Below are 26,476 nucleotides of genomic sequence, written 5' to 3'. Positions count from 1 at the left end.
AATCAACAACTTCAGCAAAGTTGCAGGATACAAAAGAAACCTGCATGTCATCAGTATTTGTATATATTTCAAACACAGCTCAGCAGCAAAAACTAGAAAGGGAAATCCCATTCAATATCACCTTAGACGAAATAAAATACCTAGGAATCTATCTGCGGAGACAAACACAGGAACTATATGAACACAACTACAAAACACTCTCCATACAACTAAAACTAGACTTGAGCAATTGGAAAAAACATTAACTGCTCGTGGATAGGATGAGCCAATATAATAAAAATGAACATCCTACCCAAACTTATTTATCTATTTAGTGCCATACCCATTGAACTTCCAAAATTTTCTTTACTGATTTAGAAAAAAACACAAAAAGTTCATTTGGAAGAATAAAGGATCAAGGATATCCAGGGAAATGATGAAAAAAATACAAAGGAAGGGGGCCTTGCAGTCCCAGATCTCAAACTATAATACAAAGCAGCAGTCATGAAAACAATTTGGTACTGGCTAGGAGACGGAAAGGAGGATCAGTGGAATAGACTTGAGGCAAGTGACCTCAGCAAGACAGTATAAGATAAACCCCAAAGTCCCAGCTTTTGGGACAAATATCCACTCTTTGATAAAAACTGCTGGGAAAATTGGAAGACAGTGTGGGAGAGATTAGGTTTGGTTCAACACCTCACACCGTACGTCAAGATAAATTCAAAATGGGTGAATGACTTTAACTTAAAGAAGGAAAGTATAAGTAAATTAGGGAAACACAGAATAGTATACATGTCAGACCTTTGGGAAGGGAAAGACTTTAAAACCCAGCAAGACTTAGAGAAAGTCACAAAATGTAAAATAAATAATTTTGACTACACCAAATTAAAAAGCTTTTGTACAAACAAAATGTAACTAAAATCAGAAGGAAAGCAACAAATTAGGAAACAATCTTCATAAAAACCTCTGGTTTAATTACTCAAATTTACAAAAAGCTAAATCAATTGTACAAAAAATCAAGCCATTCTCCAATTGATAAATGGGCAAGGGACATGAATAGGCTGTTTTCAGATAAAGAAGTCAAAACTATTAATAAGAACATGAAAAAAGTGTTCTAAATCTCTTATAATCAGAGAGATGTAAATCAAAACAACTCAGAGGTATCACCTCACACCTAGCAGATTGGCTAAAATGATGGCAAAGGAAAGTAGTGACTGCTGGAGGGGATATGGCAAAGCAGGGACATTAATTCATTGCTGGTGGGCTTGTGAATTCATCCAACCATTCTGGAGGGCAATTTGGAACTATGCCCAAAGGGTGATAAAAGACTGTCTTCCCTTTGATTCAGCCATAGCACTGCTGGGTTTGTACCCCAAAGAGATAATAAGGAAAAAGACTTGTACAAGATTATTCATAGCTACACTTTTTGTGGTGGCCAAAAATTGGAAAATGTGGGGATGCCCTTCAATTGGTGAATGACTGAACAAATTGTGGTATATGTTGGTGATGGAATACTATTGTGCTATAAGGAATAATAAAGTGGAGGAATTCCATGGAGACTGAAACAATCTCCAGGAAGTGATGCAGAGTGAAAGGAGCAGAACCAGGAAAAAATTGTACACAGAGACTGATACACTGTGATACAGTTGAGCATAAAAGACTTCTCCATTAGTGTCAATGCAATATCCCTGAACAATCTGCAAGAATCTAGGAGAAAAAACATTATCCACAAGCAGAGGATAAACTTTGTGAGTAAAAACACTGATGAAAAGCAACTGCTTGACTACAGGGGTAAAGGGGATATGTCTGAGGAGAGACTCTAAATGAACACTCTAAAACAAATACCAACATCATGGAAATGAGTTCGAATCAAGAACAGATGTTAAACCCAGTGGAATCGCACACCAGCTGTGGGAGAGATGGGGGGCGGGGAGGAAAAGAAAATGATCTTTGTCTCCAATGAATAATGTTTTGAAATGACCAAATAAAATATTGTTTAAAAAAAGTTAAAGTAAATGCTTCTGGCTATTCAATACACAAATTTCTTTACCTCTGTCCCTATTTTATTCTGGTCCAGGTATGTTTCTGTTTTTGGTAGCATTCTTTTCTCCTAATGATGCTTCATTTGCCCCTTTTTGTGAGGGAATATAAGTTTTTTGGAACTATTTTAATGGCACTGAGGTGATTAGGTTGGAATTTGCCACCTGGTTTCTTTCTCCACAACATGATGTAGGAAGTTCTCTGTGTCGTTACTGAAGAAAGGAAGGGAGGGGATTCATCATATGTCAATTGCCTAGAAGAATAATCCAGAGCTACATTATGATAAACTAATATAACACAGAAAGTCATATCATTTGTCTTAAGATACAGAGAATAGGAAATGGTTGTAGTTCTAGGTGGTGAAGGGAAAGTAGCATAGGGTGAGATTATGGAAGGCATCAGATGCCAGGATCAGAAGTCTAAATTTATTCTTGTAAGTAATATAATTCTACTGTTGGCTTTGTTGTAGTTTCTTCTTTTCTATCCCTAACATTGCTTATTATTTGGAACAGTCATGCATATGCCAAAAGTATTGAGCATTTAACCTAGGTAAAGTATTTCCATTCCTATTATCTCTTCCTGTTTCCACCAGGGAAAGGGTCAAAGGGAAAGTTTCATGATATTGTTATGATATAAATTCTTACCAGTGCAGTACTATTCATGTAGTAAATATTGCATAATGATGGTTAATGATTAAGTGTTTATAATCCCAGGCTAAAGGTTGCTGGGCATGGGGATTACAGAAGGTAGGATAGGAAATATAAGTTTTCTTCTTCTTCTAACTACCCATTGGATATCAATTTCTACGGAGGACAGAATCATGATCACTGAACTATCTTTTTTAAATGCAATTTTTTGGTTACTATAGTGATTGCATAGAGTAAAGAGAAGCACTTTCAAGTCTCTGCAACATGACAGATTAAAATGAAAAGATTTTATATTGACAAAGCAATTTTTCAAGTAAGATTTGATTGAAAGTAGGCAACATTAATTTATTTTTGATAATCTGAAAATGTTTTGGAATAGTTCAGCATTCCCCAAGTAAGACAGGTAGAATACCCTGGAAAACAATCCTGAATTGGGAGTAGGAAGTCTTGGGTTCTTGTCCTGGCCTACCATTGCCAATCAGTTGACAAGAAATAACTCCTCCTCTCTGGACATTGGTTTCTTCTTTTATAAAATAAGTCAAATTTCTAGATGATCTCTAAGACTCCTAAAAGCTCTAATAAGCACCAAACAAATAGATAAGCAAAAAGCTTAGATATGATGGAAATGATCATTACTGATATCTGTATTTATGAATATAATTCACTAGATGAACCACCTAAGTCTGACTAACCTTGACTGCAAAGGTTCCCCTACCTCTTGCTTTTATTATCTATACTTAATAGTATAAATAACAGGAAACAAAATTAATTTGCTTATAGGAATTTCACTACTTCTAGTTCAAAGGCAGGTTGGAGAAACATGACAAAAATCAAGCTAAATTGAATCAGACTAACCATATGATGAATATAGAATCATTATTTATAACTTTTAAAAAAGTTCACCAGTATAAAATATCCCCAATGATGCTCTTCATATATTCTCTGTAATATTCTCCTTTACCACTCTGCAGTTGTGTGTCCTTTTGACAAGAATCATTTCTGAATCAGAAAGCAAATGTATAACATAAATCTTTTGATTTTTAAATTACTATGAAGGTCAACCTTCATATTTCACTTCATTGTTTACAGTACTACAATAATAATTATGCTATAGGAGCTGGAAATTATATATATATATATATATATATATATATATATATAAGAGAAATTTTCTTCTAGAAATCTTGTAAGTCTTAGAATCATATGATCCCAGAGTTGTTGTGCCACCTAAGCCAACTTCTTCCTGGAGCATGAATCTCTGTTATCACATCCATAACAGATGAAATATCTTCTCAAATACCTCTTTCTCTAAGGGATTCACATACTCTCACAGTATTCTATCCAATTATTACATTATTCTAAATTTTAGAAAGTTTAAATTTAATTGCCAATTCTAATTTTTTTTCCTAAGACACCAAACAGAAAAGTGTCTGTCCTTACATGAGACAATCTTTTAATTATTGGAAGACAGCAATTTCCTTATATTATCCATAGTATATGGCACAGTTTCTTTACTAAATAATCTTATGAAATGAATCCCAGTTATTCCCTACTTCACTACCTCATCTTCATGTTTTCTTGCCTCTGGAGAGAATCAAGAGTCTGCATTTGATGATTAGAACTGTGCTGACTATTTCAGATCTATTTTGAAGAAAACATTGTACAATAAAACTATTAAGCCCTCATTTTAAAGGACATTATAGACATGCTTATATAGCCTAAAGCATATTTAATTTTAGAGCTAGCATTCCATACTAGTAATGCATAATGAGTTTATAATATACCAAGCCCCTAGGTAAATTTTATTTACATAAACTATTATATTCACATATCACTCAAGTTCTTATATTTCAAATTACTTGAAATTCTACATGCAATTCTAAGTTAAATATTGTTTTGACCATATTTCAAGACAATGAGAACATTTTGAAATTCTAATTCAATTATCCAACATACTAACTTTTCCTTTCAGCTTCATGCCTCCTTTACCATATATAAAAATTCCATCAATATTCATCCATTTCATGGTTAAAAATTTGGAAGAGAAATTATTCAAAAATAGAACCAATCAGAATTCCGTTATAGAATTGGCATCAGAATTACACTTAAAAACAGTTTTAAAACCATCAAACTTGAATCATTTAGACATATTTGCTGTATTTCATGTAAAATAACCCATAAACTTTAAACATTTAGCATTTAACATTTTTGCAATTTAGTTTATATGAATGTTATCATTTAAGTCTTGAACCCATATAAAGTAGCTCTTATAAACATTGCTATATTCAATTTACAGAGCAGGAGATTTAATCTTACAAAAGATAAATTAATTATCCTTATTTTCTCAGTAAATATCCTAGAAGTCTTGATTCCAATAGTTTTTTTTTAATTCAATGTTCTACATTCTATAAAATACTCTACACTCTCTTTGTATTATAGATATATGGTAGTTGCCTAACCTCCAGCTTAGTAATACTATCAAAAAAGTCATTAGGTCATATTTGGTCTTAATGAGTGATAATGATAAATGATAATGATTCTTATAAAACATTCCTTTTTATCTAAAATTAATCCTAGAATCTTTTCAGGTGTCAGAATCAAGCACATTGGACTTGATTTATATATCTATATCTATATCTATATATCTTCTACATTTTTTAAATAGTGAAATTTAAAATTAGTAGATTTGTATACATTTTTAGAATTGAGAGATATTCTGCTCTTCTTGGACTTATTCATTCTTCTTGGTTTCTTCTGTAGGATTATAATTCATTTTCATCCTTATTTGTAAGAGGTCTCCAATCCTTTATCCTGGATTTAAATCACATAACTTCCTTTCTTTTTTCTCCTTTTCTTTCATCTTCCCTCCCCTTTTATTATCTTCTCTAATTTTTCTCCTCTTATTTTTCCCATTCAACTTTTTTATATCAGCCCATGTCCATTTATGTAACAACTCCCTTGTTCTCTAGCATTTCTCAAAAAGCACCAACAATAATTCAAAGACTTCAAATTTGAGTTTTTCTGTGCTGTTGGATTTAAGCTTTCTGAGGAATGGGACAACATTGAGAGAAGCTAGGTGGTTTCTTCCTTTAACTTCATTTTTCTTGGATTACAATTACTCAAACTTCTTCACTTTCCTTTGGGTCCAAATATTATTCTCCTATCTTGCTAGGGAAACAATGAAGAAAATAGGTTTGTACTACTATTGTTTTGGTTATTATTTTTAATAGTAATCCATAAACATTACCCCTTTTATACCAAGCAATGGGACTACAGAAAATGTTTTTGTTCTGCTATATTTTAAGCTGCTTATCCTGTCACCACCACGTACTCATAAGCATTTGTAATTCTTAGCTTATTTGATACAATTTTTTCTGATATTTGTTACTTTTATATTACTTCATTATGTTTCTTCATTTCCATCTTGTACATATCTTTTTTAAAATATGAATTTATTGAAGTTTCCTGTACTCTATCATTGACCTCTTTAAATACTTGTTATTTATTATATTAATCAATATATAACCTATGATAGGAGTGTCGGATCTGTAATTCCTTTTATTTTTTTTTAATTTTAGTTTAAAATTTTATTGCTAAAAAAATTACAACCATCTTCTGAGCTTTTATCAAGATGTAACATTTTTGATGGCAAGAAGATTTGCCTGGATGTTGATGGCTATAGTGGTTGCTGACGGTCAAGAAGGCTATGGCAATTTCTTTTTTTTAATTAAAAAATTTATTTAATTAATTTAGAATATATTCCCATGGTTATATGATTCATGTTCTTTCTCTCCCCTCCTCCACCTCCCTCCATAGCCAATGCATAATTCCACTGGGTTTTACCTGTGTCATTGATCCTCTAATTCCTTTTAAATAAATTTCTTTTAGAAATTCTAGTTATAGAAGCATATTCTTTTGTGTATTGATAATAGCTTTATAATTTACCACCTCAAAATTCAAGGTGCAAATCACAGTTTATTGAATGTTCTCATCTACATTTCCTGCCACCTGCTGCTTTTGCTGTTAGGAATGTTAAGATAACATGACACTTAAAAAAAAAAAAAAGAGTCAAAATTTTTCCCTCAAATTAAATGGCCTCTCTTTAAAAGCCAGAATCAAATACAAAGGAGTTCCCAGTCTTATTTCCTCTGTTTCTTGTTTTGAGAAAGAATCATCAAGCAAAGATAAAAAAAGTTTCCTTGTTTTTACTAAATCAAGACCTCCAACAGAACAACTAGTAAGGTAACCTTTGTTATTTAGCTTGCGTATCATTTTGGCTGATGGTCTAGAAGGATGGTGCTGTCTTTTAGTTTGAAAGATGACAGTGAAAATGTTCAATCCTTTATTAAATGTACAGTGCTAAAATAATTTAATCCAGTTCACATTTTTGGACACTATCTCTTATAATATAAAGATATAGGCATATGTTTCAAAAAAGCTATGCTATTAGTTCCAATATATTATAGTGGTAGTCTCTCGGTGATCAAGAATGACTATTGTCTTTGTGCAGTTTCATCTATGGTTTACCCTCATGTGGCTTTGGAGTCCAAAGGCTGAGGCTCAGACTTTGTGGCACATAGGGCATGGGACGCCAGTGGTTACGGGAGGTGCTGTTGTGGCCTGGTGTTGGCGTTCATGTGCAGCTGCAAGATGTCGACGTCGCTCATCTTCAAAGGTGGTGGCGGCATGGTTAATGTGGGTTCACTAGCTGCTTCTGTCAGAGGCAGCGAGTTCTAGTTGCTTTAGTATCTCTGGTATGGATGGCTTGTTGTGCCCTCCTAGGGTAGCTCTCCAGCCTCTGACCCCCACCTGACACCCAGCTCTCACTTGTGGCTCCCAGTAGCTGCTAGCATGTGGCAGCGGCCACACCCTGGGCAATGGTTTCAACAGGCTGGCTAAACCTTGTGAGGGTAGCCATCGGGTCATCAACCCCTGGTATACCAGGGCTTTGCTCATCCATCATGTGAAGACTGCTTCTGCTGAACAGACAGAAGAAACCAATAAGAAGGTTCAACAGCTGAGAGGGCGACACAGCAAAGCACTGTGGAGTACTTAGGGCATGTTGGAGCACAAAGGACAACACGGCAATCCAATGTAGCTGAGGAAGTCTCCAGATGTAACAATTTTTCGTGCCACTGGACCCAGGCTTCCAACGCCGAGAGAGTGGGACTGTCTCTGTGCATCAGCTTTTCCACTTAAAATCTCCTTCACGCACAAGTATCTTTGTGCACACTCATCTATCCAATATATTAACACATTTATATATACCTCTAATAGTATTAGTAGATAGACTAATTAAAATTTAAAGTGACAAACAATTCATAAACTTTTACATCAGTTTACAAACTGGAAAAATCTATTTTTCAACTAATTGAAATTAAGATTTTTTTAAAAAATCCTTTGATATGCATTGCCTAAATTCACTTATTCCATGTTCCATCTTTGTTCTGTTAAAATAAAAGAAAAGGAAAGAGATTTTTGAGATTGGGTGGTAGTGTTTTGAATGATGCTTATGATAGACCTTTGTTTTATTTGCATTCTTATTCATTCTGGGATTATTGCCTGGACCTTATTATGAGTTCTTAGCTGAAGAAGGGCAAACTCTTATTCACACAACCAAAATTTACTTATATTTCTCTAAAAGTTGTATATTTATTACATCTAATCTTGGCATACAAGGGTTTCAAACATGTCTTCGAGTCAACGTATAGTTTAGGTACATTTTGAAATAAAATGGTGGTTAAATATTAAAAATAAATATGATTTCCATTGTTAAAAAATCTGTGAAATTTGAAATTAGTAGGTTGGTGGAATTTATAAAATTAACTCTTCCCACTTTTCATACTGATTCTTCTTTTTTCCTTTTATAGGATTGTCATTTATGTCCTTCCTTCTATTTGCTGATGTACTCCAAGGGTTTGTTCTTTATAATAACACTATATTCCCTTTCTTCTCCATCTTTTCCTTTTTCTCTCTCTGTCAATTTTTCTTTTTCTCATCATCTCCTCCTCTATTCCTTGTATTCATCACCCACAGTTAATTCAACTACAATATCTATGCACGTTTCCCGAATCTCTATATTGATCTTTTATCCTTCTTTTGAGCTCTGCTTCCATATTTCCAACTGCCACTTTTGTATCTTTATCTGGATGTTCCTTTAATAGTGCTAACTCAACACTTAAAAATGAAACTGATTAATGTGGTCTCTAAAGCCACTTTATCCCCGATGCCTCAGTTTATGTCTATGATACCTCTCTTCTTGATATTCAAGTTTAAAAAGTAGGAGTTAGTATTAATACTTAAATCTTATTTAACAGTACTTCTACCCATTTTAGTTACTAAGTCTTTTTGTTTTTACCTCCTCAATATTCCTCATATTTGTCCCCTCCTTTCCTTACACGACAACCACCCAAATGCAGGACTGTATTTTTTCAATATCTTCCTACTTGGTCCACCTGCACTTTGTCTCTCAGCAATCATTCTCCACATAGCTTTCAAATAGATAGATAGACATTAATGCTCTAGAAGCTCTCTTTTACCCAAAGATGCAGTATTACCTTTAATGTTTGTCATTTAAGACTATTCACATTCTATATCTAGTATATTTTTGTAGTATGGCTGAAACTTTTAGCTCCCTCAAAGCTCAGCTTAAATGTCATGTTCTTCAAAGACTTCCTAAATCTCCAAATTGTTAAGGCCTCCCCTACTTATTGCTATGTAAATGATTTGTACAATGATGTAGTAAGGCAGTTTAAAAATGTTTTATTTACTTGTTACATTAAAATTTCCAGATATCTCCCTGCCTTCTTCCCATCCCCTCATTAGAAAAGGCATTATTTGACAAAAACATCTCTTGCACATTTTTATTCATCAGTTCTTTCTCTGGAGGTTTATATATATATATATATATATATACATATATATATGTATATATATATATAAATCATAATTCAAAAATATTTCTGTTTCCATTCATAATATTCTCTTGGTTCTCCTTATTTAGTTTCTTTTTATAATGAATATAGAGGTAACCTCTGAACTAGACAAAAATTGTTTAAGTATTGACTCTGACACATTGACTGCATGATACAGAAGTCACAATACAGTTGCCTATTCAAAATTATAAGCTTCATAAAAGTCACTAACATACGCTGGTAGATGCAGTTTCTTTTCCAAGAATTTTCTATTCCAAGGAAATAAAAAATCTTTTCTCTATTCTTATGTCAGCATGTTACATACATATTCTTATCAATGAATGTTTTAGAATCTCTCATCCCAATATAATTAAAGCTCATAGGAATACAGTATGTCTCACTATGATATTTTTTCACCATTAGAAAAAAAGTGTAATGCTCAGCATATAACAGGTCCTTAATAAATAATTAAATGACTTATGGAACAAAGATGATATCAGAAGCATGATATATATAAAGGTATTTTTAGCAACTTGAAATGACAAATATATGACATTCTGGAATTATCAGTTAACTTACATATAAAGAACAGGTTTCTTTTCTCATTATTCCAAGTACTAGCTCTGTAACCTTAGGAAAACCATTCTATCTGTTTGGTTATCATGTTTCTCATGCATAAAATGTCTTGAGTTTGAATAGATATCTGAGATTTCCTTTAACTTTAACAAAAATATGACTATAGGAAGTACAAACATTCCTCTGTGAAAGATTTAACTGGCCTTTTACTCAGATTTTTGGAGGGATTCCATTATTATAGGTAGCTAAGTGGGAAAGTAATGTTTGTCCTGGAGTCAGAAAAAAAATGTGAGTTCATATCCACCTCAATCCCTTACAATGTGAGTTTGGGCAAGTCACTTAATATTTGATTCATTTTCCTCAGTAGCAAAATGGAGTTACTAATAATAAAAACACATAAATTACAGGGCTATTATGAAAATTCAACTTAAAATTGTTGGTCAATACTAAATGCTAAGTAATTTCTGCTTTTTTTATTGTTAACATATTAATATGCATTACAAATATTTGTTGAGCATCTTCTATGTATCCAGCACTGTATCCAGTACTCTAGCATATGAGAAAGTGTTATACTCATAGTTCTTGACCTCAGGTACTTATTTCACTATGAAGATGGAAAATAATAAATGGAACAGCAAGGCACAGAGGGAAAAAAGACTTTAAAAAGTTGCAAAATCTGGGTTCAAAGCAGTTATTTACTCATTTGTGAAGGTGGGAATTAATTTCTCATTCAGTCTTGTTTCCTTGTGCTTTTAAGGATATATACTGACATTTTATTTATTACTGAGTAAGGGTGGGGGCAACACTGGGAACGAGAGTCAACGGTGGATGGGAAGGCAGGGAGGAAGGAGGCAGGGAGCCCAAACAAGTCCTCAGAGTCTGCTCCAGGGAGGGTGATCCTGATTGCTGAGCCTTGTCCAGGGCACACAACAATGTGAGATAAGTGGACTAGATAAAATTATCTCTAAGATCGACTTCCGGTCAAGATGGAGGCTTGGAGAAAGCTAAGGTTCAGATCTCCGGAAACCATTCCCTACCAAACTCAAACTATATAACCCTAAGGCACCGAAATTCAAAACGAACAACAGCAGAGACCCCGGGAATCCTCCTCCTGGTCCAGGACCTGGATCAGAAGGTACGGCCCCCCCAAAAGCCAGAACCCGAGATCACTGGGACCTAAGGGGTAGGCAGAAGGAAGGTCTTAGAACCCATTCCCCAGAACCCAGAGCTCTGAATCTGAGGCAGCAGCACGAACCTCAGGGCAGGCAAAAGGGCCTCAGGGGCCGGCTATTATGAAGGCCGCACCCTGAAAACAACCTGAGCCAGAAAGAGGTAAAAGAAGTGAATTAAATCTTAGAAAAATTAGAATTAATAGACATATGGAGAAAAATAAATAGGGATAAAAAGGAATACACCTTCTTCTCAGCACAACATGGCACATTCACAAAAATTGACCATACATTAGGTCACAGAAACATGGCATTCAAATGCAGACAAGCAGAAATAATAAATGCAGCCTTTTCAGATCACAAGGCAATAAAAATAATGATCAGTAATGGTACATGGAAAACCAAATCAAAAACTAATTGGAAATTAAACAACATGATACTCCAAAATTGTTTAGTTAGAGAAGAAATCACAGAAACAATTAATAATTTCACCTAGGAAAATGACAATGGCGAGACATCCTTTCAAACCTCATGGGATCCAGCCTAAGCAGCAATCAGAGGAAAATTCATATCCCTGAGTGCATATATTAACAAACTAGGGAGAGCAGAGATCAATCAATTGGAAATGCAAATAAAAAAAACTCGATAGTGATCAAATTAAAAACCCCCAGCAGAAAACCAAACTAGAAATCCTAAAAATTAAGGGAGAAATTAATAAAATTGAAAGTGATAGAACTATTGATTTAATAAATAAGACAAGAAGCTGGTACTTTGAAAAAACAAATAAAATAGACAAAGTACTGGTCAATCTAATTAAAAAAAGGAAAGAAGAAGAGCAAATTAAAAGCATCAAAGACGAAAAGGGGGACCTCACCTCCAATGAAGAGGAAATTAAGGCAATCATTAAAAATTACTTTGCCCAATTATATGGCAATAAATACACCAATGTAGGCAATATGGATGAATATATACAAAAATACAAACTGCCTAGACTAACAGAAGAAGAAATAGAATTCTTAAATAATCTCATATCAAAAAAATGAAATCCAACAAGCCATCAAAGAACTTCCTAAGAAAAAAATCCCCAGGGCCTGATGGATTCAACAGTGAATTCTATCAAACATTCAGAAAACAGTTAACCCCAATACTATACAAAGTATTTGACATAATAAGCAAAGAGGGAGTTCTACCAAACTCCTTTTATGACACAAACATGGTACTGATTCCAAAACCAGGCAGGTCAAAAACAGAGAAAGAAAACTATAGACCAATCTCCCTAATGAATATAGATGCAAAAATCTTAAGTAGGATACTAGCAAAAAGATTCCAGCAAGTGATCAGAAGGGTCATCTACCATGATCAAGTAGGATTTATACCAGGGATGCAGGGCTGGTTCAATATTAGGAAAACCATCCACATAATTGACCACATCAACAAGCAAACCAACAAGAACCACATTATTATCTCAATAGACGCAGAAAAAGCCTTTGATAAAACACAACACCCATTCCTATTAAAAACACTAGAAAGAATAGGAATAGAAGGGTCATTCCTAAAAATAATAAACAGTATATATCTAAAACCATCAGCTAATATCATCTGCAATGGGGATAAGCTAGATGCATTCCCAATAAGATCTGGAGTGAAACAAGGATGTCCATTATCACCTCTACTATTTGACATTGTACTAGAAACACTAGCAGTAGCAATTAGAGAAGAAAAAGAAATTGAAGGCATCAAAATAGGCAAGGAGGAGACCGAGTTATCATTCTAGACCAAGTTATTATTCTTTGTGGATGACATGATGGTCTACTTAAAGAATCCTAGAGATACAAACAAAAAGCTAATTGAAATAATCAACAACTTTAGCAAAGTTGCAGGATACAAAATAAACCCACATAAGTCATCAGCATTTCTTTATATCTCCAACACAGCTCAGCAGCAAAAAGTAGAAAGAGAAATCCCATTCAAAATCACCTTAGACAAAATAAAATACATAGGAATCTATCTGTGGAGACAAACACAAGAACTATATGAACACAACTACAAAACACTCTCCACACAACTAAAACTAGACTTGAGCAATTGGAAAAACATTAACTGCTCATGGATAGGATGAGCCAATATACTAAAAATGACCATCCTACCCAAACTTATTCATCTATTTAGTGCTATACCCATTGAACTCCCAAAAAATTTATTTACTGATTTAGAAAAAACCATAACAAAGTTCATTTGGAATAACTAAAGTTCAAGGATATCCAGGGAAATAATGAAAAAAACAAACAAACAGAAATGATGGGGGCCTTGCAGTCCCAGACCTTAAACTATATTACAAAGCAGCAGTCATGAAAACAATTTGGTACTGGCTAGGAGACAGAAAGGAGGATCAGTGGAATAGACTGGGGGCAAGCGACCTCAGCAAGACAATATACAATAAACCCAAAATCCCAGCTTTTGGGACAAAAATCCACTATTCGATAAAAAACTGCTGGGAAAATTGGAAGACAGTGTGGGAGAGATTAGGAATTGATCAACACCTCACACCCTACACCAAGATGAATTCAAAATGAGTGAATGACTTTAACTTAAAGAAGGAAACCATAGGTAAGTTGGGTAAACACAGAATAGTATACATGTTAGATCTTTGGGAGGGGAAAGACGTTAAAACCAAGCAACACATAGAAAGAGTCACAAAATGTAAAATAAATAATTTCGACTACATCAAATTAAAAAGCTTTTGTACAAACAAAACCAGTGTAACTAAAATCAGAAGGGGAACAACAAATTGGGGAACAATCTTCGTAGAAACTCTGACAAAGGTTTAGTTACTCAAATTTATAAAGAGCTAAATCAATTGTACAAAAATCCAAGCCATTCTCCAATTGATAAATGGGCAAGGGACACGGATAAGCAGTTTTCAGATAAAGAAATCAAAACTATTAATAAGCACATGAAGAAGTGTTCTAAATCTCCTATAATCAGAGAGATGCAAATCAAAACTACTCTGAGGTATCACCACACACCTAGCAGATTGGCTAACATGATAGCAAAGGAAAGTAATGAATGCTGGAGGGGATGTGGCAAAGTAGGGACATTAATTCATTGCTGGTGGAGTTGTGAACTGATCCAATCATTCTGGAGGGCAATTTGGAACTATGCCGAAAGGGCGATAAAAGACTGTCTACCCTTTGACCCAGCCATAGCACTGCTGGGTTTGTACCCCAAAGAGATAATGGAGAAAAAGACATGTACAAGAATATTCATAGCTGCACTCTTTGTGGTGGCCAAACATTGGAAAATGTGGGGATGTCCTTCAATTGGGGAATGGCTGAACAAATTGTGGTATATGTTGGTGATGGAATACTATTGTGCAAAAAGGAATAATAAAGTGGAGGGATTCCATGGAGACTGGAACGACCTCCAGGAAGTGATGTAGAGCAAGAGGAGCAGAACCAGGAGAACATTGTACACAGAGACTAATACACTGTGGTATAATCGAACGTAATGGACTTCTCCATTAGTAGCAGTGTAATATCCCTGAACAATCTGTAGGGATCTAGGAGAAAAAATGCTATTCATGAGCAGAGGACAAACTGTGGGAGTAGAAACACCGAGGAAAAGCAACTGCCTGACTACAGAGGTTGAGGGGTTATCACAGAGGAGAGACTCTAAAGGAACACTGTAATGCAAATACTAACAAGATGACAATGGTTTCGAATCAAGAACACATGTGATACCCAGTGGAATCACGCTTTGGCTATGGGAGAGGTGGGTGGAGGGGAGGAAAAGAAAATGATCTTTGTCTTTAATGAATAATGCTTGGAAATGATTAAATAAAATATTATTTTAAATTATCTCTAAGATAGTCTATAGATGAAAATCATAATAGTATCAAAAGGCAACATGTAATTACTTCTAATAAGGTAGTTAATATTTTTCTATAGACATCAGAGGAAAGACTGAGGGCTGGTAAGGCAATAAACATTTTAAAGTATTTCATATGTTCAAGGCCCTTTGCTAAGCACTAGGAATCCAGTTTTTATTAAAAAAGAGAGAGTTCTTACTAGTTCACATCGAGGTAAAGGAAGATGCCACTCAAAAGAAAGGCAAAAATCCTAAAGGGTGTGGTACAAGTATAAGATAGGGCAGAAATACCATCTTAAGGACCACGATGGAAAATTTCAAAGAATTCAAAAAGTAGTATAACTGATGGGAATGAGGAGATTCCTTTGCTATGTCAATTTTTTTTAATGGAGGCCCAAGAGCTCATGAACCTCCCCTCTAGCCAGAGGTCCAATCAGAGGTGCAGAGGATACTGAAGAGATGTGATAAAGAGGTGGAAATTATCTTGCAAGATAATAAGATCTCCCAGTTACTAGGTTCCTGGAAAAGGAAGTCATGATGAAGTTCAAAAGCAGTGTAGGTATTGAACACAGGATGTCAGAAGTAGAAACATTGGCATAACTCACTCCATTGGGGAAAGGCAGAAGCTTGAGAAAGCAAGGCTGACCTCCGTCAAGTACTTGGCTTGGGGCTCAGAAAGGTAAGGAGAAAGAAAGGAACCTTCATAAAAAGGGAAGAGAACCAGAGAAAAGGAAGACATTATGAAGAAGAGTTCAAGAATTTCAGAGAGGAGTTAAGACTTTAATTTTTGCTGAAAGTATTGATATATGAAGAGTCTGAATAGAAAGAGGAGTTGAGAGGATCTATTTTACAGGCAAAATATGAGCAAAATCCCTATGACTTACTTGGAAAGCAATATTTAGTGCAGAGGTGTCAAACATACAAATTATGAATGTAAACTGACCTAGAGTAAAATGTAATTGGATATTATTTAATAAGATAAATAAAATACAGTAAAATATGGATATTAAATTTTAAAACTGTTAATATGCAGGCATGTTTATTTCTGGACAAGTGGAACACATTGAATTTGAATTTGACACAGCTGATATGGTAGATAGAGAGATAGAGTGATGAACAAGGAATGAGGAATATTTGAGTTCCAGTCTTGAGATACTTCCTAACTATGTGATCTTCCTCAAACTCCTCAAGTTATATCACTTCTTTCAACCTCATTTCTAACATAGTGATAATAATAGCATCTAGCTCAGAAAGAGGGGAGAGAGACAGAGAGAGAAAGAAACACACACACACAGAGAAAGAGACAGACACAGACACAGATAGACAGACAGACACAGAGAGACAGAGACAGACAAAGACAGAGAGATGTTTGCAAACATATGGAGTACATTGAAGAAAGTAGGAATTATGAATTTGTTGTTAGGAAAAATAAATTTGGAATATCTTGAATTTCAACTTCAGGAATTCTGTTTTATCTTATAATTACTGAAGAGTCTTTAGGAGTTTTGGTATGAGAGAACACCATGTAAAAATATTCTCATTGCCTATGAATGTGTGTATACTTCATCTTACATGTACAGTGGGGTGTATGGAATGCTCAGGGAGGAGTAATATCTTTGGTATGGAGGGCTTGCCGTGCCTTCCTCAGGCAGTTCTCCAGCCTCTGACACCTGACACCCAGTTCTCACTTGTGGCTCCTAGTAGCTGCTAGCATGTGGCAGCGGCCACATCATGAGCAACGGCTTCGACAGGCCAGTTAAACCTTGTGAGGGTAGCCATCAGGTCGTCGTGGACCCCTGGTGAACTAGGGCTTTGCTCACCTAGCATGTGAAGACTGTTTCGGCAAAACAGGCGGAAGAAACCAACAAGAAGTTTCAATGGCTGAGATGGCGATGCAGCAAGGCACTGTGGAGTGCTTAGGGCGTGTTGGAGCACAAAAGACAACATGGCCATCCAATGCAGCTGAGGAAGTCTCCAGGTGTAACGACTTTTCATGCCAATGGACCCAGGCTTCCAACGCCAAGAGAGTGGGACTGTCTCTGTGCATCAACTTTTCCACTTAAATCTTCACGCACAAGTGTCTTTGTGCACAAAAACGCACAAAGACAATCGTCATCCTCGGTTACTGAGAGACTACTACAAAAAACATGTACAGTATATAAATATTGGTGTACATGTGATATGTACAATGTGTATTACAATTTATATAATGGTAAGAGTTGATATATCTAAAAGAATTCTGGGTAAGAGATCAAGAGACCTGAATTCTAATGTTGGTTCTCTCAATAATGGTTTTGTAAAAAGTTTTGCCATGTGACATTACTTAGCTAGACTTTCAGGTTTTTTAAATCTGTAAAATTAAGAGTTTGAATTGTTCTCTAAAGTCTCTTCTAGTGTCACCAATGTATGATTCAATACTGTTTTTCCCATGGAAGTTAGCATGGTGATTTTTTCAAGTGAAATATTGATTTATATCCTAAAATCCTACAATCCTTGACACTTTCCTATTTCTTACTTTGCTTATTCTTAAGCAGAGTCAAAAGAAAAATTTTTAGCATTCTCTGTTCTTTTGTAAATATTAACTCCTTACTTAAACTATAGTTGAATATTACCATTGGGGAAAAACCCTCTTAGTTAAGATAGAATAGTTTTCACTTTTAAATATCTCTTTTGTATTTTGAAACTTCCGTCCCATTCACTCTTACAGAAATTTGTGCTATAATTAAAATATAAATATATTTATTTTTTAAACCTCAAAAAATAAAAAAAATTAAAATGTATCAGCACTGTTGATATTAAGGACATGACAGGCATTTAGCTATTATTTTAATTCTTTGCTTCTCATAATTCTAGACGGAATGTAAGTAGGGTATTAAATTCTTACTCTTCTGCCCATTTGATTACTAAATTAGGCAGGTCTTAAAGTTTTTATGCAAAACAAAAATAATTCCTTCACACTTTAAAGGACATACATATTCCACAAATTCAGTTGTATGATGTATATCATCTTTGGGCTGTTACTTAAGGCCATCCAAATTTTTGATTTGTGATTTTGTCTCTGCTTCTTAAAAAAATTTTATTAACAAAGTATAATGAGGCCGATCAAAAAGTTTTAAGTTGCCTTAGGTATAAAAAAGTTTCTATAAATCAATTCTTTGCCATAAGTCAACTTACTATTTGGAACTGTTAAATATATAAAGTAGTTACTTTATGTGTGTTAAAGTTAAAGTAGCACTTGAAGACACACTTTCATTTATATACTGTATAACACCATGCTTCTAGTAATAATTATAGTATCAACCATGTGATAAGAAATTATATTTAAGAGAAACAATCATATTCAAATACATAATTCCAATTAAAATGATACCTGCCATTTATAAAGTATTTTAAAAGTTATGAATTACTTTATGCATGGTATTTCATTTGAAGAAAAATCTAAGGCTGCCAAATAATATTGATAAATCTAATGCTTGTACACAGAAGCCTTTCAGGAATGTATAACAGGATAAAATGAAGTAGTGATAAATCATAGGTACATAGCTTTAGAGATATAAATAATAATTTTTACATGTTATCTAGATCAATTCTCTTTTTCTTTTCTAGGTAAGGAAGTTTAAGTCAAGAGAATTTAAGTAAATCATTATAGGTAATCCAGTGAATTAAAATACTACTGCAATATTGGTATCATTGCAAACTGATACAACCTTTCAGCAGAATAATTTGGAAATATGCTAGAAGACCTATAAAACTGTGCATACTCATTAACCAAATATATAACTAATAGACCTATGTCCTAAATAAATCAAAGAAAAAGAAAAAATGTTTAAAATATCTAAAATGTTTAAAGCATCTTTTCTGTGGTGCCAAATAATTGGAAACTGAGGGCATGCTAATCAATTAGAGCATAGATGAACAAATTATAGAATATGATTTTGATTGAATATTTATGCAATAAGAAATGATGAGTAAAGTGATTTTAGAAAAACCTGGAAAGACTTATGTGGGCTCATACAATATGAAATGAACAGAACCAGAAGAACAATGTACATAGGAACAGCAATAATGTACACTGATCAATTCGAATGACTTAGCTATTCTGATCAGTATAATGATCAAAGACAATTCCAAAAGACTTATAAAGAAGAAAATGCTATTCAACTCCAGACAAAGAACTGATGGATTCAAGAACTGAATTGAGTTTTAAGTTTATTGAGTTTTTTATTGAGTTTAAAATGCATTTAATTTGAATTTTTACTATGTTTATTTTTATTTTTTCAGTTTTGACTAATACAAAATGTTTTGCATAATTTCATATTGATAATTAATATCATATTACTTGTCATATCATTGGGTAGGGAAGAGAGAAAGAATTAAAAACTCAAAATTTAAAAAAAATTATAAAAATAAGTGAATTTTTTTTTAGTTTAGTAAGATCTCCCAATGAGTTACTCAGTATGTAATCTATGAATAGAATGTGGATTTAGCAGAATCTCCAGCTTATGCCTAAATAACTCACCACAATGATCTTAGACCATCAGAATTCACATTTAGCCAAATTCCAATTAACTTGAAATCCAAATTTAAAATGCTTCATAAATATGGTTTTAGCAATTATTTATTAAACCACACAAAACCTCAGATTCTTCCTGATAAGTTAGTAATGGGCATCACTTACTCTTTCTTTATAGGTGAAAAAAATCTAACAAGCAGAAATATTCATCAGTTAATGAGATTAAACTGAAAGTGACTTTAATGAACCTATGTCCTATTGACTTAGCCTTGACATTTGGAGTAGTTGTTCAATGTTGGAACTTTGCAAATTCAATGGAGAGAGTCTACTTAAATTTGTTGCATAAGTGGAAATCCAGGCCTTTATTTATAGATACAGTCTTTATACTCTAGAATTAAAGAAATGATGTATCAACCATTAATAAAAGTGTTTTAGTGACAGTGTTATATAAAATTAAATATGTTTAAGTGGATGGAAGAATGAAAGTGTAATGTCCTTAGTTTTACTTTACTTTTAACAAGAAACAGGCTTCAGAGTAAGATGAGTTAATTCTGGGATGATACTCTGGTATGTAAATTATTCAATTGGAAAAAAATATTTTCCCTGGGGAATAATTAATTTTTCTCATTTTTCAAAGGGAGGGAAGATAACACATAAGGCTTCCTTATTACTATAAATCTATGTACCCATGGATCTATGCATTAGGAAGTAAATCAATACATTCCTTGAGTCATTCATTGTAGGACTTAGTTTCCCTCTTTTCAGTACTATCTATAAAAAGAATACCTGAATACATATATTAAAACCAGGTAAATTATGTTGTCAGGTTTGGGGTTAGTGGTTCCAATCACAGGCTCTCCAATCAAACTAAAGGATGTGCACTTCATTAATTTGAAATCTGGATTTTCTAAATTTACCTCAATTTCAAATAAAATTAAATTTTAACTTTATCCTTTCACATTTAATATGTTCACTTGCCTCTAATGCTCATCCAAGAAAAATGTGGTTAACATTTAGGGAGCCTGCATGGAAAGTAAAATTATGAATAAATGCCTGTGTCTGGTCATGAGGTGGTCATTCTTAACCATTTTCCTTCCAGTTTCCCACCAAAAGCATGGTTAAATTATCTTACTTAAATTCATATTTGTCAGGAATAGATAAAGAGCAGAAAAGGGACTTGGAAATCATCAAACCCAACACATACTTTTTACAGATAAAGAAACTGAGGCCCAGAAACAATGAAAAATTTGAGCACTTTAGCTCTATGCATTTTAGTCTTCATGTCTTTAAAATGAAGCATTTGAAATAGAAGATGTATAAGGTCCACTTGAGTGATAAGATACTTTGCCTTGAAGTATGAATTTGACCAAGAATACTGTTAAAAAGATATATGAGCATGGGTTGTGATAGGGAAGGATTACATTTTTTAAGAGAAGAAAACAGATCTATTTCTTACACAGCTAACTGTTTCTTGTTTTTGTACATAGTGTTTTTTTCCTCCTTACTATCAAGATCTAAGTGTAAACAACAGTTTGTCTTCTGAATACGTAAAGGAAGAAACAATAGCTAAATAATTTAAAATATAGGAAAGGACCTCCCTTGAGGTAAAAGTGACCCTCTAAGTAACTAGATTAAATTTGTGAGCAAACAGGCTGCCTTGCTTAGTTAGACTTGATAAAAATGTCAGTATATTATCTAAGTTGCTTCCATGTCCCCAGAAAATCAAATTATTTAAGAAAAAATAAGTTTTGACTTTCCTTTCTACTCCAACTCCAAAATTTCTTAGAGGAACAACAATACTAAAAAAGGGGGGATTTAAAAATGGGGTTGGCACTGCTTTCCCTTAATGGACTTATAGTCAAAGAAGCAGTATTTAAAATTCCTTAATTCCAAGATGAGTATTATAATACACACAGCTTGAATCTATCTGAGGGACTACAATCACCAAGTTTTAATAATTTATTTTTGTAACTAAAGGTACCAGAGAATATTAATGCAGATATAACTTTAGCTTTCTTTTTTCTGTTTGATGCACAGATATAGAGAAAGTCTGCCCCTCTGCCATAGTAAAAGGAACTACCACAGTCCAGTCACAGGTAAACTTTCCTGGAAACAAGAAGTATTTTGCCATTATATGCTACCTAGCAAAGGTTGAGCAGTCTGTTTTAATTAATTGAAAGAAAAACAGAAACAATTGCTCAGTAGACTTAGTATATGTAAAGACTATATAGTTCTTCATGACTAGTTACTGTGTTTCATTATCACAAAGGAAAAAAGAAGCCTGGGTGTTTGGGATGACACTATAAAACTCTGGGTAAGGAATTTAAATAGATTATTAGAGATTCTTCTCTTTAGTTTATCATTTATAATTTATTCATCACAAAAGACACACAAGAAATATGAATGTAAGATTCCTAGATTTGTCTTTGTGCCAAATAATGAGGCTATTTTCAATGGAGATTAGGATTGTTACTTACATAGAACTAGAGAAGCTTATTCACATCCAACTCTCCAGCTAAATGGATGAGTTTTAGATTGAAAAAGAAGACAAAAGAAGGGAAACTGACACTATATAAAGACTTTTTATATTAGTCCTATGAAAATAGACAAATTGAAAGAAAAGCAAACCTTCACAAATCTTTATAGATTACTATTTTTCTAGTAGAATCAAATCTATACACAAGGAGTTAGGGTAGCAATTATATCACAGGCATACTTAAGATTATAAAGGTCCATCCTTTCAAATAAATGCCCCTCCCCCAATTAAAATGTATGTGCTCTTTGTAATTGATTAAGCTCTCACATCTATAAATCTGTGTAACTCTTTTTACCCAGTGAACCCTTTATGTTAAAGTAGAATGCTTATCAAGGTCACTATGAAAGATTGTAGTTTCAATTCTCCAAGGGAAGACACCAACAAATAAAAATCAATAAAAACCAAACTTAATTAAATTCATTTTGAAGTTTACAATTTGCTGAGAACCATCTGCTCCTTCACCTATATCTTTCTGTACTTCACTAAGAAATGTACCTTGAGGAATCCAAGCAAATCAAGATTAAATGCATTAAATGCCAACCATCCTAAAAGGTGAACTGAAGCTATAACCTTGTCATCTGAAGGATTTGGTGTGATCTATGAGGATACCATAGCCTACAGATATCTTCAAAGTCCACATAAATGTCTATTTAAGATAAGGTGTACTAGCAATCAAATGAACCACTCTGGAAAGGGAAAAAAGGATTGGGGGAGAGCTAACATTGAAGGGTTTAAGAGAGATAATCTGTGTTTTCCTTTGCACAGTAAATAGTAAAAACACCACTATGGACAAATAGAAAAAAAAGCAGGGATGAGGGAGTTTGAAAATTCTGCTTGCAACTTTTTGACCACTTTAGATATCATGCACTATACTATCTACAGCAATTTGAATAGACTCTATAAAGCTCCAAATTATATAATCCTCTGAGAAAGAAAGAAAAATTAATGACATGAAAGACAAACCCTAAAACTTATACATTAAAGATTTACTTTATTTTTCTATAAAAGCCCAAATATGCAGGACTCAAAAAAAAAACCATTAAAGCTAGCTAAAGCACTTCAAAGAACTTAGAATCAGAATATTGTATTAGAACAGAAGGTCCCCAGATATATGACATATCAAAAAAAGAAAAAAAAAACAAAAAACACATTTGAAACTAAAATGGCTTACCTTTGCTGCACCCCTATGGAAACAAAGACTTGTTTAGTTTATACAATACAAAAATCTCCCATAAATAATAAGTGATGCCATCATCACGTACTTGCCAATGTGCTGGAATCAGAAGGACTTTCAGTGTCTCTAACGTGTCCTGTGGATCTCTAGATTCTTGTCTCCAAAAGATAATTCCAAAATACTTGAAATCCACGCAGGAACATCTTGTTTATTTCGAAAATTTTAGACCTTCCGGTATCTCTACCCCAACCACAGAGCCCATAGTTTTTCAAAGCTTCCAGGAACTTCCTCTCCTCTCTCTCTCTCTCTCTCTTTTTTTTTTTACCTTCCCCTCCAATCCCTGTACAAAAGGTTAGTCTTGAAGTTTCTTCAGAGAGCTTAAACTCACAAGCAAGCTAACTCCACCACCCTTTAGGTAGTTGCACCAGGGTTATGGGGAGGGCTACTTTTTTGTCCGTCAAAAAAAAAAGTGGGAGCGGGATGGGGGTGGTCTCCTGGAGCACCGCCTTTTAGCAGTAAGGACTGAGGAGCCCAGGAGTCTGTAGCAGCAACAGCAGCAACCGCAGCAAGAGAATAGTCAATGTAGATCTGCCTGGATGGCTACAGCTGTGTCCAGAGGCGCTGTCCATCCCCGCCGGTGCTGAAGTAAAGGGATTGTGAAACTCCAACCAAAGCCAGGTCGCTACTTCCCTCCACAGCTGACAGCATGTATCTTCTTGCTTTGCCTCTCAGCTGTTTTATGAGTCTGTAGGGGACGTATCTTTTCCCCAAACAGTGTTATTATCGTGCATATTTGGAAGACAACGTGCTGATCTTTCAGTGATTCCAAAAGAAGAAATTATGTGAAAATAACAGTGAGATTTTCGTGACTTTTCAGTTGTCCAGAGAGTTTCCTCTCTATTGATCGATATGAAAGCTTTTTGAGAAATGCACGCGCACACACACACACACACACACACACACACACACACACAGAGAGGGGGGGGGGAGAGAGAGAGAGAGAGAGAGAGAGAGAGAGGGAGAGAGAGAGAGAGAAGCAGAAGGAAGAGGGAGGGAGGGAAGGAGAGGGAGAGGAAGGGAAGGATAATGAGAGAGAGATGTATATATATATATATATATATATATATATATATATATATATATATATATATAAATCTCAGCGAAAAACTCACAGATTTTTTTAAATCTTGATATCTAATTACCAAAATGAAGCAGAGCTATTTTGTAACCCTGAAAAATCTTAAATACCAAATAGAAAACCATTTCAATTTTTTTAGAAATCCAGTATGGAAGCTCTAGAATTTGAATCCATAAAGAGCTTTCTAGTTTCGCTTCAGTCACCACAGAGATACGGAACAGAAATTAAATGTTACTGTAAAGAAGCAAGATGTCTTGTCGCTGTTATGTTTAAATAGCATAGAACCTGACATAAAATAAATCAGGGGCAAATGGGAGAATCTCTGCAGAAGCGGTTCACAAGGCTGTCAGTGCGGGAGGCGGGGAACCAAGGAGGAGGGAACCTTTAGGAACTGCACAATGACTTAAAAAGACACAAGTCTGAGTCTCCCAGGGCCTGATTGGTATCCAGCAGTGCGTATCTTGATACTTGGGCACACAGGGGCGCATGCAAGGGCGCATGCAAGGGCGCAACAGAGGAAGCCCTTGCCTGTACAGCTCAGGTAATAGATCCTTTTGTCTGGCCAGAGACAGATTAAATAATCTACTCATTTGATGGGAGGTACTGACATTTTATGCTCTTTTAAAGCTTAACCATAACCAGGCTCTTTCCTTTCTCTCCTCCTCCTTCCTTTCTGGAGTTGTAGCTGTCTCTATCCCTGAGAAAGCCTAGATATTTCCAAAAAGGCTCTCTTCAGACCTTGGGATATAACTTTCGCTCGTTATCTGCTCTCCCTCTCCATTTCTCTCCCAATGGAGTAAGTAGGTGGAGAAGTGAATTTGCTTGATAATAACGCCGTACTACCTCGGCCATTCGTGTTTGGTGTCCTAAAGTAAAACATGGAGTGCAAAAAAAAAAAATACCCAGCACAGACTCTCCATTCATCTGTGCTTGAGCTATGATGCGGAAATGGGGATGAGAATATAAGGTAAAATGTATAACCAGGGCGTTATTAATTAACTCCAATTGCATAAACATAAAACCTTAAAGAACCTGTTTATTTATTTTTATGTGTGCCTGAAAGATAAGAAGGCAGAGCTTCCCTGCATTTTTTCACTGTCGGAACTCGTGCAGTTATCTGCACCAGGAAAATATTTCTAGGTTCCCAAGAAAAGCGGAGGAGAAGGGGTGGATGTAAAGCTTTTTTCTCTTCAATTATAGGCAAAAAGAGACCTACATCTATCTACTTAGCACACTCCCCTGGTTGATTTTTTAATCTCCTTTCCCTAGAATTCCCATGTTAGAAGGTGAAACAGCCGAAATTTCGCTTACCTCTTGCATTTTAGTTAATGATTAACAACTGGTGCTCTCTTTCTCCCCTCTCGTTCTCCCTACCTCCGCTCCCCCATTCACTGGAACTCTAATAGGCAGCTGATCAGGAGGTTATCTCCTTTCCAAGCTTCTTCCTGCTTTATAGGGGAGATTCCTGCCTGGTTAGATAGAATGAAATTAGTTGATTCTTTCCATGAGAAATTTAGGTGAGCACTGGGAAATCCACCCACAAATGGATCCTAGCATGTATTTTTACCACGAGGTAAACAATTTCTCTTATATTTTCTTTGAGTTTTCAACCTTACCAGTTTGCTTTAGCAGAGATGCCTTCATTATCCCAGAGTGGCTGGTGTACCACCAGGCAGAATATCCAGCTGCACAATTTTTTTTTTCCATAGAAGGGAGGCTGATTTCCACGTGGGAAGAGGCGATGCTAATTTCTGACTCATTTCATAATACAGACGCTATGTGGAGCTGCATAAACAGGAAATGTTCTTGGAGAAGGCAAAGTTGATTAGCAGTCTACTCAAAGAGTGACTGGGATTAATGGGCACTATTAAAAGCTGTAAATGAGATTCTTTGAAACCACATTCCGGAGTTGCAGCACAGCCT

The 26,476-nt window shown here is 34.7% G+C and overlaps 1 protein-coding gene across 3 annotated transcripts in view; it reads right to left on the bottom strand.

Annotated features, from left to right (window-relative positions):
• The window catches only part of SNTG1 (syntrophin gamma 1), a 1,241,132-nt gene extending 1,215,144 nt beyond the window's left edge, over positions 1–25,988 (bottom strand). Inside the window, exon 1 of one of the 3 annotated variants that reach the window (XM_056823896.1) lies at positions 25,865–25,988. The gene's annotated coding sequence lies outside the window, so the exon portion shown is untranslated. Of the gene's footprint in view, positions 1–23,412; positions 24,351–25,864 lie in introns of those variants that run through there. The other 2 variants (XM_056823897.1, XM_056823895.1) reach the window with 2 other exon arrangements.
• Positions 25,989–26,476: the final 488 nt, after the last annotated feature.

This window comes from Monodelphis domestica, chromosome 3, assembly GCF_027887165.1.
Source record: "Monodelphis domestica isolate mMonDom1 chromosome 3, mMonDom1.pri, whole genome shotgun sequence".
Lineage (NCBI taxonomy): Eukaryota > Metazoa > Chordata > Mammalia > Didelphimorphia > Didelphidae > Monodelphis > Monodelphis domestica.
The sequence above is the reverse complement of the archived record's forward strand: the minus strand, read 5'-3'. Positions and strand labels throughout refer to the sequence as shown.